Below are 13144 nucleotides of genomic sequence, written 5' to 3' on the forward strand. Positions count from 1 at the left end.
GTTGGCATCGATTTGTATGGACCTCTGCCGTACACACCTGCAGGAAATCGTTAGATAATCGTGGCCGTCGATCACCTTACTCGCTATGCGGAGACAGCAGCACTTCAGGATGCCACCGGGCCCACTATCGCGTCCTTTCTTCTTCATCATTTCATTCTACGGCACGGTGCCCCCCGTGAACTTCTAAGTGATTGAGGCAAATCTTTCCTGTCCGAGGTTGTCGAAGCGCTCCTACGCGAATGTCAAACCATCCACCGGACAGCCAGTGCGTACCACCCTCAAACCAACAGACTGACAGAGCGCTTCAATCGCACACTAGGTGACATGATGTCCAAGTACATCGCCTCCGATCACTCCGATTGGGACGAGATTCTCTCATTTATAACCTACGCCTACAACACCGCCGTTCAAGCAACTACCGGATTCTCGCGATTTTTTCTGCTGTACGGGCGTGAACCTTCGTCTCCACTCGACACCATCCTTTCCTACCGTCCTGATATCTCAGAGTACACATCGCTTTCAGCAGCTGCCAGGCACGCTGAAGAATGTCGCAAACTGGCTCGCTCACTCACTTTGGACGAGCAAGCCCAGAAACAAGCGCACAGCGACAGCAGCCACTCTGTCCACCAATTTTCTCCCGGTTCTTACGTGTGGCTCTGGGTCCCATCGACACCACCCGGTCTGACCAACAAGTTTATTTCCAAGTACCGCGGACCCTACCTAGTGCTCCAACAGACTTCTCCCGTGAATTGCTTAGCTGAGCCACTAGCCGCATCCACCGACCTTCGCCGTCGTGGGCGTGAGATTGTTCACGTCGACCGTTTGAAGCCTTACTACGATCCCGCATTCCTTTCATCTCCTTGAGTCGCCAGGATGGCTCCTCTTTTCTGCGAGGGCCAGATTGTAAAGAAGAGGTTCCGATTAAATGGGCAAATCACCGAGAAGGAGGAAGAGAAAGTGATTTTGCGGACCAGCTGACTGCAAGTTAGGCCACCCCTGCTCCGGTCTTGCTCGCTACCAGTGCCCGCTACCAGTGCCCGGATCCCCGCTTAACAACTGCAGTAAAGAATTTTGGACATAGTCCTTTTCAGTTGTTTATCATGCCCACAAACCGGAGCTGGTTAGCCAATAATTTCTTTTGGGTCATGATTGCACTGAGGTACTAATACGAAGGGCTTTAGGTCTGCCCAAGAAGGCAGCTAGTACAGCCACACTTCTTTGCATTGATAACTCTTCGCTGCTTATTTGATGGTGAATTCAACCAGTGAGAAATGGGGGAGGAGCTCCACTGCCCCCTCCCCCATTCCGGAGTCCCTGGTTCAGGAGTCTGTGGTTTGAAATGCCTCCCACAAACTGAGGCAAGCTGTGGGGCTTTTCTGCCACAGTCACGATGACAGGTTCCACAGGGCTTGTTTTGCTCTGGTAATTGGGGCAGGTTGTGATAGCTACCCGGACTTTTGTCATTCCTTTTGATGCATGGGTCCTGCCGTTTTCTTTCTTTTTCTTTTTTGTTTTTAGTTTGTGTCCTCTGCTTTCACATTTTTGGTTAAAGATTGAATTTCAGGATTGTACAATGGTTGGCAGTTTTCAGGGTTTATTAGTGCGGTAATGTCACCTTGCAAACAGCTTTTTTTTTTTTTTCCATGGCAAGGATAAACTGTCATGCGCCATTACAGGACACCAGTCTCTTCTTGTGCTTACTGTCAAGCGCTGTATTTTAGCAGCAAACCTGACCAATTGTCTGCTGGCATGAGAGAGTACATAACAGTGAAAGTGAAGCATGCTCTAAGTCGGAAGAGCCACTTTTAAACAGAATTGGCAGTTTGGCGGAAAAAAAATTCCCAAAATTTCCATGGCTGATTCTGGGACAGCAGGCCACAAGTGGATGTCGTTGGACTAGGCTGAATGGACAAGAACAAGCTCTTTGCATACTGCGTTAATGAGGCAGTTCAGGAGCAGTTACTGCAGTTGTGTGACCAACAGTCAGTGGACTCGCAAAGAAGTCGAAGTCTCAATCTGTATTTTAAAGTGAGAATACAGTTGCACAAGAGACTAGCCACTGTAGCTCAGTGTATGCAGAACCCCCCCTCTAGTAAAGTCATGCGGACCTGCTAAACTCTTTGCTTTATCAGGTTATTGCTATATCAGTTTTCCATGATTACATGACCCTGGTGATGCTGTCTGGTTATTAAGTGGGTACCTACCAAATACCTTTCATTGGGTTTTAAAAGAAACAGCCAGAAAGCCTTCCAGCCTCCTCCTATTGTCTCTTTTATAAGTCTTTTTTTCTTTTTGACAGTTATAAGATAATATGTTACAGTAAACTCTCAATAATTCAGCCTTCAAGGGACCTGAAAAAAGATTCAAATGAACCGAAAAGTCAAATTATCAAATGGCCTAAAACGGCCGAAAACTGTTTGCAGCACAGTAATTTCATCTATTGAACACCTGTGTGATCTTCGTCAGCATTTCAGATGAAACCCAAGTGAGAACTTCTTTTTCCGGCTCCATCAAGTGCTTTACTTTGTGCACAAAATTTCTCGAACGTTGAAGAAGTGCTCTGATACAGTGCAGGCCTCCACTACCTTTTCCACTGTGTGATGCAGTGGTTATTTATTATATAGCTATCAAAAACGGAAGGAAAAGATGTTTGCAGGCTCTGGTATCTGCTATCTAATATTTTAACCACCTGAACTGGAGCAGCAGAATTAAAAGGATAGGGAAAATCAAAGAAGTGAGTGGCAGGAAGAAAGCACAGGGTAGGATATAAATAAAAATAAAGGCTTGGTTTGTGGGGTCTAATGTACCAAAGCGACTCAGGCTATGAGAGACACCGTAGTGGAAGACTCCGGAAATTTCTACCACCCGAGGTTCTTTAACGTGCACTGACATCGCACAGCACACGGGCGCCTAGCTTTTTGCCTCAATGGAAAAGTAGCCACCGAGGCTGGGATTCGATCCCGCATCCTTGGGAACAGTAGTTGCTCACCGTAACCACTGCGCCACCCTGGCGGGGAGGCGATATATGCACTTTAGTACAGCACAGTGGCGCCTCTTCACAAAACTACTGGCCCTGTCACATTTTGACGATGCATGACCCCACAGTCTATGCAGTGCAGTGAAACTGCATATGACGAGCATGTGGATGCTCGCAAGGAATATATATCTAAACGTTATAACATTATGACGCCATTCCAAAATAAAAAATAATAGTGTGGCATACAAAGCAGCATCCAAAACGGCGCAACTGGCCGATGCATGTGCCCGGTCACAGCCACAGAAAGGCATGCAGTTAAGGAAAGTGAAACCGAAACTATGTGACAGTTATTTTTGGATAATTGGGAACTTCCACTCATTGTAGAAACCTGCCATAGCGTACATGATTCGAATGCAGGCACCACTGTTCCGTGTAACTGAGCTTTGGCAAGAACTGCTCCAGTGGTTACTGGTTGCATCTCTATGTGAAATCCCGTCTGAATTAACTAGAGCGAAACTGCCCACTGTTAGAATTAATGAGCGTCCGACGCCACAGGCTTTCATGGGCGTCGGCTAGGGCCGCGGTGCTAGTTCAAATTATTTGAACTGAAAGGGTTGAATTAACAAGATTTTACTGCATCACATTTTGGATTTCGTTTACACCTTGTGGAAGTACTGCTTAGCAAGAATACAGCATGGCCAAGAGTATGACGCGAGTTTAGTTTCATGCGAAAAATCAAAGCTTTCAACAAATACAGTGTTGTCTTCCGCTGTCTGTGTTATTTACAAGGGAATGGTTGAAAAATGCGTTCAACACAGTGAAGCACGGCAAAACCTCACGGGTCATTCAAATGCACTGCCAATCTTCTATGCCTCTGTCTGTTGCCATTGCTGTCTCGTGCTTCGCGCTACCCAGTGCTGCGGACATACAGAAATTTCTTCCCTTCCCTGCTTCTCATAGGGCTTCTATTCTCTCCCTTGTTTTTTTTTTTTTTTTTTCATAATGGACTGCGCCGCTTTCTTTTCACGTTCGCGGTCACATTTACTTTTTCTCCCCTGCGCCACGTGTTTTGATTCATGGCTCCAATGCCTTGAAAGCTTGCTTCTCCTAGAAGCTAGTAAGCATGGTGGTGGTGCCATTAAAAAAAAAGTCAGCTTTATTCGTTTTTTTTCGAAAAATAAAAAAAATACTTGCCTCGCGATCCTAGATTGCAAACATGCCATGATGATTTCGTGGGAAGCACGTCGCTGCGGCCAGACGATATTTGCTATGGCTGGTTTTTATCACAAATGCCTTTACTAGAGACAGAAAACAATGTCAATGGAAAAAAAGCAACATTTAATTTTACTCTAATAGAATTTTTTACTACTATATCCGAGTTTACTATAGCAGGTTTCTACTCTATTTTGCTTGTAAGTTTGAGGTCACATATGATGGATTCCAGATTTCATGAAAATTCAAAATTTTAATTATCAAAGTACAGGTGGGCATCAGTGATCACTAATGGCTGAAAGTTAATTTAGAAGTCTCCTTTGTAACATGTCTTGTAGCTCTCATTTGCAAACTTATTTATATTGCATGCTCAGGAAGACTTTTTAAACAGCTTATTGAGAGTTTCTCAGTATGCTTGCCTAATTGGAAATGAATGTGGGCAGTGTATAGCATTGTTTCATCATGTTTTCTGGATATTGTGCTGCTTAGTGTATGGCCATCCAGAACTGGAGAGGGCACACTTTACATCACCAAGTATTCCATGAACTTCTTGAAGCATTCTTCTATTAGTTTAAAGAAATATTGTGGGCATTGTCTTCGATATCGGCTTGAAAATACAGTGAAGGTCACACTAAGTCGGGCACCATTTGAAGGGCCACTGACCACCCTAATTTCGGAAATATGTTCTAACTTGTTTATTGTGAGGCATCGCCTTCTGACTGAGTGGCTGCAAAACTTTTTTTCAGAAGACTCGTTAATAATGGGGTTAAGCCGTGATAATCAATCTGCAGTGCCATGCTCCTCTCCTTCCCTTCTGTCTCTGGAGAGTTTCTCTTTCCTGCCCGGTTGAGTAGGCTTTGCAAGTGAAATTCGCTATTCTCTGATTTTAGCAGGGGGCGTTCTTTTTTTTTTTTTTTTTGCCTTTTGTTACTCGAGCATTTCCAGGATGCAGGGAAGGTGAAGGGGGACTCTCAGGAAAAGCTTCATTATGCTTGGTAAAGCCAAAGTCACCCTGGCTCCGAGTTTGATCTTCAAGTGTGACCTTGACCTAATTTTTAATTGTGGCCAGTGGTTAAGATGCCCAACTACTGTGCTGGAGTACCTGGGTTCGATAGCAACCGCCGCTGGCGGCATTTCGATGGAGGCGAAACGAAGAGGTGTCCGTGTGCTGTGCTATGTCAGTGCACATTGAAGATCCTCAGGTTGTCGAAATTGCTCCGTAGTCCTCCACTACCAGCTCCTATTTCTCTTTCCACTTTCGCTCCCACCTTCCTCCCTTTACTTATGGTGTGATTTGGGTGCCCACAGAAACAAGTGTGACAGATATACTTCGCCTTTCCTTTCCTATGAACCAATTATTATTTGATGGAGGTGAAACAAAGAGGCATCCATGTGCTGTGAGATGTCAGTGCATGCTAGATCTCCATTTTGTTGAAATTATTCTGTAGCCCTCCACTATGGCTCCTCTTTCCACTTTCACTCCCACCTTCCTCCCTTCCCTTAGCGTGTGGTTCAGGTGCCCACAGCAATAAGTGTGACAGATACTTCACCTTTTCCTTCCTGTGAACCAATTATTATCATTATTATAAAAAAAAAGTATGAAAACTTGACCTTGACTTGATTGAATGTATGTGTCAACAATTCCCTGTTGTCCATTCAAAAGTATAATGCACCTTCCTTTCCCCAAAACCTAACCATAAATAGAGAGGGAGCCCTGTGTTGTGCGATGTCAGGGCACGTTAAAGGCTCCTAGGTGGCCAAAATTACTGTGTAGCCCTGCACTAAGGGACCTATTTCCACTTGCATGATTCCATTCTCTCAATGGTAGGGTTCTGTGAGCAGCGTCACCTCGCGATAAATAACATAATATTGTTAAAACGAAAAAGACCGCAAATAAAGCCCAATATTCTCGTCGCTTCTATAGCTCAGTTGATTAATGCTGCGTTTTCAACGCCAAATCCGCAGCTCGAATCCGCTTCGTAGTGCTTTTATCTGTACACTTCCTTTACAACTGACAATAAAATAAATTACATTTCCCAGTGGCGTGTGTTCCCTTTTAGGTTGCATTATGTGATGTTTTATATTATAAGGAGCTGTAGAACAAGCCATGAAGGGCCAGGAGGCGACATCGAATCCCAGGGTATTGCAATGCTCACACTTTTTCATTCCATATTTATTACTGTAATTATTTCCTGCCTACAATGAATGTGCGTTACTTTTACATTGCGTACATAGACACTTCTGCTCTGCGATCACCGTTTAACTCGCATGCAACCAGTGAAAAGGAAGTTGGGGGGTCCTTACCCTTGAGAGTTTGGAATTGCGCTTTCCACTTTCTATCCCACCTTCCCGCATAGTGTGGTTCAGGTGTCCATGAGAAGTCTGACAGATATTGTGCCTTCCCTTTCTTATAAACCAATTTACAAAAAAAAAATATGAAAATGTGACCTTGACCTGATTAGGTGTACATATCCACCCAAAAGTATAAGGTGCCTTCCTTTCCCAAAAACCTAACTTAAAGGGAAGCTGCACCAGTTTTAGATTTCGATGAGTTTCGAGCAGTTGAATGATTATAGCTTGTAGTTTAAGCATGCAAAATATCTTGGTGCTAGCATTCGAAACAATGCAGTAATTAGCGATTAAAACCGCGACAGCTATCAGGCTTCTCCGCACTGCACAGTGATGGGTGGGGGACGCATGATGTCATTGATGGTACCAGTACGCTTCCTGCATAGACACACTTGGTTTGAAGAAGTAAAAAACAGGCTGCCGAAAGCAAAGTTCTAGAAGTGTTGATTAGCACTTTCAGAAAAGGCGCATCAGGATGTAGGCGAAGGCAACGAAAATAAGAAATATTGCTGTCCTGACATCATCACCAAGCTTCTCCTCAAAACTTCAATGCAGTAAGAAGCTCGAGGTTTAATCGTTGATTGCGCCATCAGTTTGAACGCTAGCACAAAAACACTTTGCATGCATTATCTACAGCCCATGTAGATTTGAATCCTTGAATATTGCTAAATTCTCGAAAAGTGATGCAGCTGCTCTTTAAGGAAAAATTAGGCGAAAACCACGGATTGAAAAGACAGTGGTCTGCGGCTATTGCTGCAACCCTCACAGGTTTTGCTCTATCACTATGTTCCAGCCATGCTTAAAGCCCCACAATTTTTCCAACAGTCAAGAAGGAAGCTGCTTTTATTGGCTTGCTTTCGCTGTTGTTGCTTCCACAATTCGTTTTCTTGACAAACTGTATCCGCTGGGTAATTCCACCATTAGTTGCCAACGCTAACATTTAGTGGCATTGTGAGCATCACAATCTGATGCTCGGCTCCTTATCCCTGACTGGTGAGGAAGAGGTTTGGCAGCTTCTTTTTTGCGTAAGCAATACTAAGCCAGGTTTCAGCCCATCGTGTAAACCCGACCGGTAGCCACGCCGCGCCACGGATGGTACGTCGTTGCCATAGCAACGAGCGACCGCAGATGGGCCCCCTCTTCAAGCCGTCAGGTAAACCCGGTTGGTAGCTGCGCCGCAGCCTAAAGATATCGCACCACACTTGGCTACACTACATGCTGAACCTGAACGTAGCCATGCAGTATTGCTTATGCAACCTACCAGGTTTAACTAAAGCTAAACCTCAACTAATTTTATACAGTGATCATGCACTCTTTTGTTTTTAATATAGAACCCCTGCAGTTGTATTATCCAGCTACTGGTCGTGACCTGCCAACATGAATATCACGCCCCACTGTAACCAAGCCATACGAACCTGTCCGCATGGCCTAGGAGCTGGAATTGACATCCAAGAGCCCTGAAATACTGGTTCCTCTTCGCCCGTCCACCTCAAATGAGCAAGCTCAGTTTGCAAGTCTTCTCAACTTTGTGACAGCATGTGGTATCGTTACGTCACAAAGCCCGCCGACTCATAATTTTTGGCTGTGTCATCTGCCTACTACTGCCTGCAAGTAGTTCTGCACATAAAGTCAAGGTTGTGGGTTAACATTGATGTCACTATGGTTTGACTTTGAAGATGTGACTTTGAGGTTGACTGAAGGTCAAATGTCCGGCACAACATGAAACTCAGTTTTTGCGTTGGGTAGAAGTATCGTTCTGGTACCTCACCTGCAGTAACAGAAGAGCACACCGAAGGATCTCTGTATGTGCACTTGCTTACCCTGTACAGATCAGCTGTGTGTGCATCTTTTGGAGTTAAGATAGCAGATGCCCCCTTGCATACAAACCATTCTTGAGTTGTACACTCATGGTAGCAGTGTAGGTCTCCGGTTTGTAGTCATTGCACTCTGTAGACACTGGCAAGACGGCGCAAATGCGATGCCCCATTGCAGTGCATCAGGACTGTAGTTAGGGTAGAATTATTCTCTATATTGAACTGTTTCTGTGCACTATACAGCTACAACATGAATGTATAGAAAAAATAGGGCTAATTGTACAAAAAATAGGCATCACAACCAGTAGGTCAGAAACCAATGGTCGACTCAAGGAGCAGGATTTCCCTCAGCACATCTCCAGAGGTTAGGTTACCTTCAGGAATGGAAGTTGTGATGGGACCACTCCAGGGAGCATCAATAGTGGATGGAAGAGCGAACACAGCTAACACATTTCTCTGTTTGACTAATGGTTGTGCAGATTTTTAATGATGCAGGCAGCAAGTGCATAGCCAGCCAGCCATAGTATGCATTTTTGGTCCATTGTTGTATTGTGCCAGCATTCTCAAGTGGTTTTCATGCACGGCACTTCGCAACGGCAGCTGTGAAATGGGAAAATCTCCACTTTTTCATAAAATTGGAAATTATCAGGAGAGTTGAACGAGGCGGAAAGAAAAATCTGAAGTCACTGTGGCATACCAGGTTACAAGCAGCAATCTGAGCACCATTTTGAAGAACAAGGCTGGTGTTCAGGCTAAAGTGGAGAAGAGACCCAGCACTCGCACCGCCGGAAGATGTTGAAGCACATCTACAAATGGTTCCTCGACGTTCAGTCACAGGACGCTCAGTTCTCGATGATTTCTGGAACGAGCTGTCCGAATTTCCTGGTTCGATTTGCATAGCCTCTGGTTTGATTTGCACAGTCTCCCGATAACATTGAGAAATGCACTCTTTCCGAAGCAGTGAAAAAAAGCAGAAAAGAATTCAAAACTGTTTTGCCCTGTATTCTGTGGAGCATTACATGGTTGCCATAGAAATGTATTTCTTCTGTCTCATTTTGTTTTGTTTGTTGTCATAATTACTACAACTCTTATATTGAATGACATGTTATATCGAACTCGGCATTTTTTTACGAGTTAATGTATGTGGGCTTGACTGTAATTTGTGAGGTTAAAGGATTCCTAAAACGGTGCTTGCTCTAATATTCGAGTGGAAGAAATCTATTCAGGTGGTCTTTGCGAGTATTTGAGCCAAATTTAGAAGCTTTGCATGGGGCCAGTAGTTTAAAAATAATGTTTAAAAGGTGCTGCTGTCGACCGCTTGCAACCGATTAGGGCAACACATTCCCACCGCAAACTTCTCTTGTGACGTCATCGGGGCTTGCTGGGTGCACCCACTCATTGGACGCTCCCAAGTGATTTGGGCTGAACGAAGCACGGCGTTGAGTTGAGGGGAGGAGTGTCATTTTCGGTATTAGTGACACTAGCTTAAATATTTTTGTGTTGAGGGGAGGACTGATGGGATACCTATTACTCACATGCATTTTCTAGTTGTAGTAAATAGCTTTTCATGGGCCTTTTAATGTAGGAGGCTGCTTGCTTGTACAGTATGAGCAAACCAGTATGGAAAGGCTCTGGATTAGCTGACATTATTTAGAGCAGTTTGTATGTTAAATACAAGGCAGAAACTGTTAGGCAAGCACGGAAGCAGCAGGAATGGCAATGCTTTACTGTATGGGCAGTACCAGGCCTTCGGCTGTGCTAAGGCTCTTCCAATTTCGGCCACCTGGGTTGCTTCACATGCACTGACATTGCAAAGTGCATTTTCATATTTTGCCCAAATCACAGCGTGATGAGATTTAAGTGTCACCTTCAGGTCAACAGCATATCGCCAGCGTGACCAAAGAACTGTGAAAATAAAAAATGAACAAAGGTGCGACTAGCACGTGCATAGTAGCAAGCAGTAGCGCGCGGCACAAGCCTCAATCTGAGGTCAAAAGGCCAAGCCCAGGCTTGTCTAGAGTTCGCTAAATTACTGCTTACTTAGCTCTGCCCGGCCTGAAAGGATCGGAGTGAAGCCAAGCTTGGGTCCATTCGTACAGTAATGCGCGAGGTAAACTGCTTACATGTGCAAGTAGGCTCCTGCTACGGACATCAAGAACAGGTGAACTATGAAGCTGATTTCGTAAAAAGCTTTTCGAAACCATGCTTTACCAACTAGCCCAGCAAAGAAGCTGATATCGCAGGAAAAATTGAAATTTCGTTTGAACACAAAAAGAAGTGATGATGAAACGTGCTCGCCCGATCGGCTTGTTTTGAACACTGATTTCATTGGTGCACAGACGGAGCATAGACGAACTCAGATGCTCCGAGAACCAAACGAAAATGGTTGCATACATGGGTAATAAGCTACTTTGCATTCCCTCAAGATTTTTAATCGCACTTTACGGCCCGCGATGCGTCATCGTAGCCTGTGGAGTGGAGGAAACCTGTTCATTTTGCTCATATCTATGGCTTCATTTTGTTTGTTTCACTGCTGCAACATTCCAAGTGTACTTCACTCTAGTAGTGAATTAAAAGCTGGACGTTGGCCTCATATATACTGACCAAAGTCTAACCCAGCCCCACAACTTTAGGACAGGAACCACAACTTGAGGCCCAGCCCCAGCTTGGTGACACGTTTCTTTCACATGCAGGCAGAGCAGACGTTCACGAGTTAGCAAGAGAGCTAGGCAGCCTGCCTGATCAGCAAGACAGATCTGCTCAGAAAGGGCGCTGTTGGCGTCTGCAATGCCGTGCTGTGGTGCTTGGGTCCTCTATTCTTGTTTTGCTTTCCTTGTGCAATTGCATTGTAGCCAGTGCAGTCGAATCTGTTTGCAGCTTCCCGAGGCGACTGGTGGTGCTTGCTGAGTGCACAAAGTGCAGCATTAGAACAGGAGAAGCTTGGAGCCTTCTGGGCCCACATTAGTAGGCACAAAGTTTTGCTCCACAAAAGCAAAAATTGGCATCATATATGCTAGGCGCATATGGGTTAATTATGGAAGAGAGTTTAATAAGCTGCGTGGAAAATGGTCAACAGTAAGGTCCTTTTAACTTACGCTCGCCTAGTTTGATTGTTTTTTGTGAATCATTGCTTTGGTCTCATCAGCACTGCATGCACTAGGTAAACACAGAGCACAAATTCGACGACCATATTCAAATAAAAAAAAAAAAACTATTCCGATTGGACTGCAAAAGCAGCATTACCAAGCTAGTGGAAAGCTGAACAAGAAATACGTATGACGGGAGAGTTCTCAAGTAAACAAGTGCCGACACAGTTTTCTTGGTTTGACTGTGCTGCCGACTTCCATGTGACAACCTCGAATTCTTTTCGGTGCCAACATCGCGAGTTTGTCAACCTGCAGGAAAAAGTTTCAGTGCTGTTCCTTTGGCAATTCAGTTCTCATTGAAAAGAGAAATCCTCAGCTTCCCATCAAGGCAAAGACTTGCCTCAATTCGAAGACTACATATTTAACTTTTCAGCCACCTTCGAGTTCGGACTGCTGAGGTTGTAATTATTTATTTGCACACAATCCTTGTGATGCACATTTAATAATTGTGTAGCAAGTTCCCATAATCTGGAGACTCATGATTATGTTGGCAGTGCTTCAGTGGCAGTTATGCCCCTAAGCCTTTGGGAGTTCTGTGAGAATCACAGAAGGGATAACTTTTTGTGGCTTGACTGTGCAGTGAATTTTGTGGTACTGGATTTGCTTTTCTCAAATTTCACTACTTTTGCAAGTAAATTCATTAAATATACTGCATTTGTATCGGTGTCATGGCATTCTCTATCTTCCATATCACAGCCTCATTTCCTTTTTTGTAACTATTGTCCAGCATTCCACATTGCTCGAGGGAGCAATCGATGGCTTAAGTAGAAGCTCTCAGTGGCTGCATAATGTTGGTTTTAGGAGACACATGATTGTGTCAGTCTTACTTTTTCTAAAACACAGGCCAACTCCTCAAACAATGAGAGCACTAGGACTTCCAAGGCCCTGTGAAAAACTGCTGTGCTGAATGCTTTTTTTGCCTTGTTTTTGCTAGTTTCCAAATGCAGACTGCATAACACTGATCATGAAGGATTCTCTGTTTTTAACTGTTTCAGGCACTCTGTACACATCTAGCATGCTGCAACTAGTAATTTTGTCATTTGAGACCGCTCACACTGCAAAAATACCCGATTTATTGAAAACATGCAATAGCAAATGTGTACCACGGTGTCTGCCATTTTCACACTGATAAACCTTGTCATCAGTATGAAGAAATTCTTTTCCTGAATTTAATTTTAAGAACCTGCCCGCAGTTCCTCTGGTGTTCATTTGACAAACCTTGGTGTTTCAACACGTTTGCAAAATATTTGTGACATTTTGTATTGTTTTGTGCATGTGCGGTAAAACTTGCTATTGCTTGTATCGCTTTTGAAAACTGCCTCAGTGGCTTTATTGAGGTCTCGGTGTATACTATCTCACCAGGAGAGAGTTTTCTCAGAACTCCTGCACTGATCCAACCAGTGGCACACCTGTTACTTTGCTGCTTGCATTTTAGAATTGCGAGTCTAACCAGTGTAATACTGAAGCCATGGCATCTTCTTGGTTGTGATGAGCATCTTGTCAGTGGGCACAGCAGCCGATGTTCACACATGACGCCTACGCATTGCCTTTGTTTCAGATAGCTCAGTGGCAAACTGTAGTGACATCATATGCTGGCAAACCGCACAGGACTTGAACCTGAACTGGTGCCCTTTTTACCAGGCACC

The sequence above is a fragment of the Amblyomma maculatum genome, chromosome 8, assembly GCF_055883805.1.
Source record: "Amblyomma maculatum isolate TAMU_Amacu chromosome 8, ASM5588380v1, whole genome shotgun sequence".
In the NCBI taxonomy this organism is placed as follows: Eukaryota; Metazoa; Arthropoda; class Arachnida; order Ixodida; family Ixodidae; genus Amblyomma; species Amblyomma maculatum.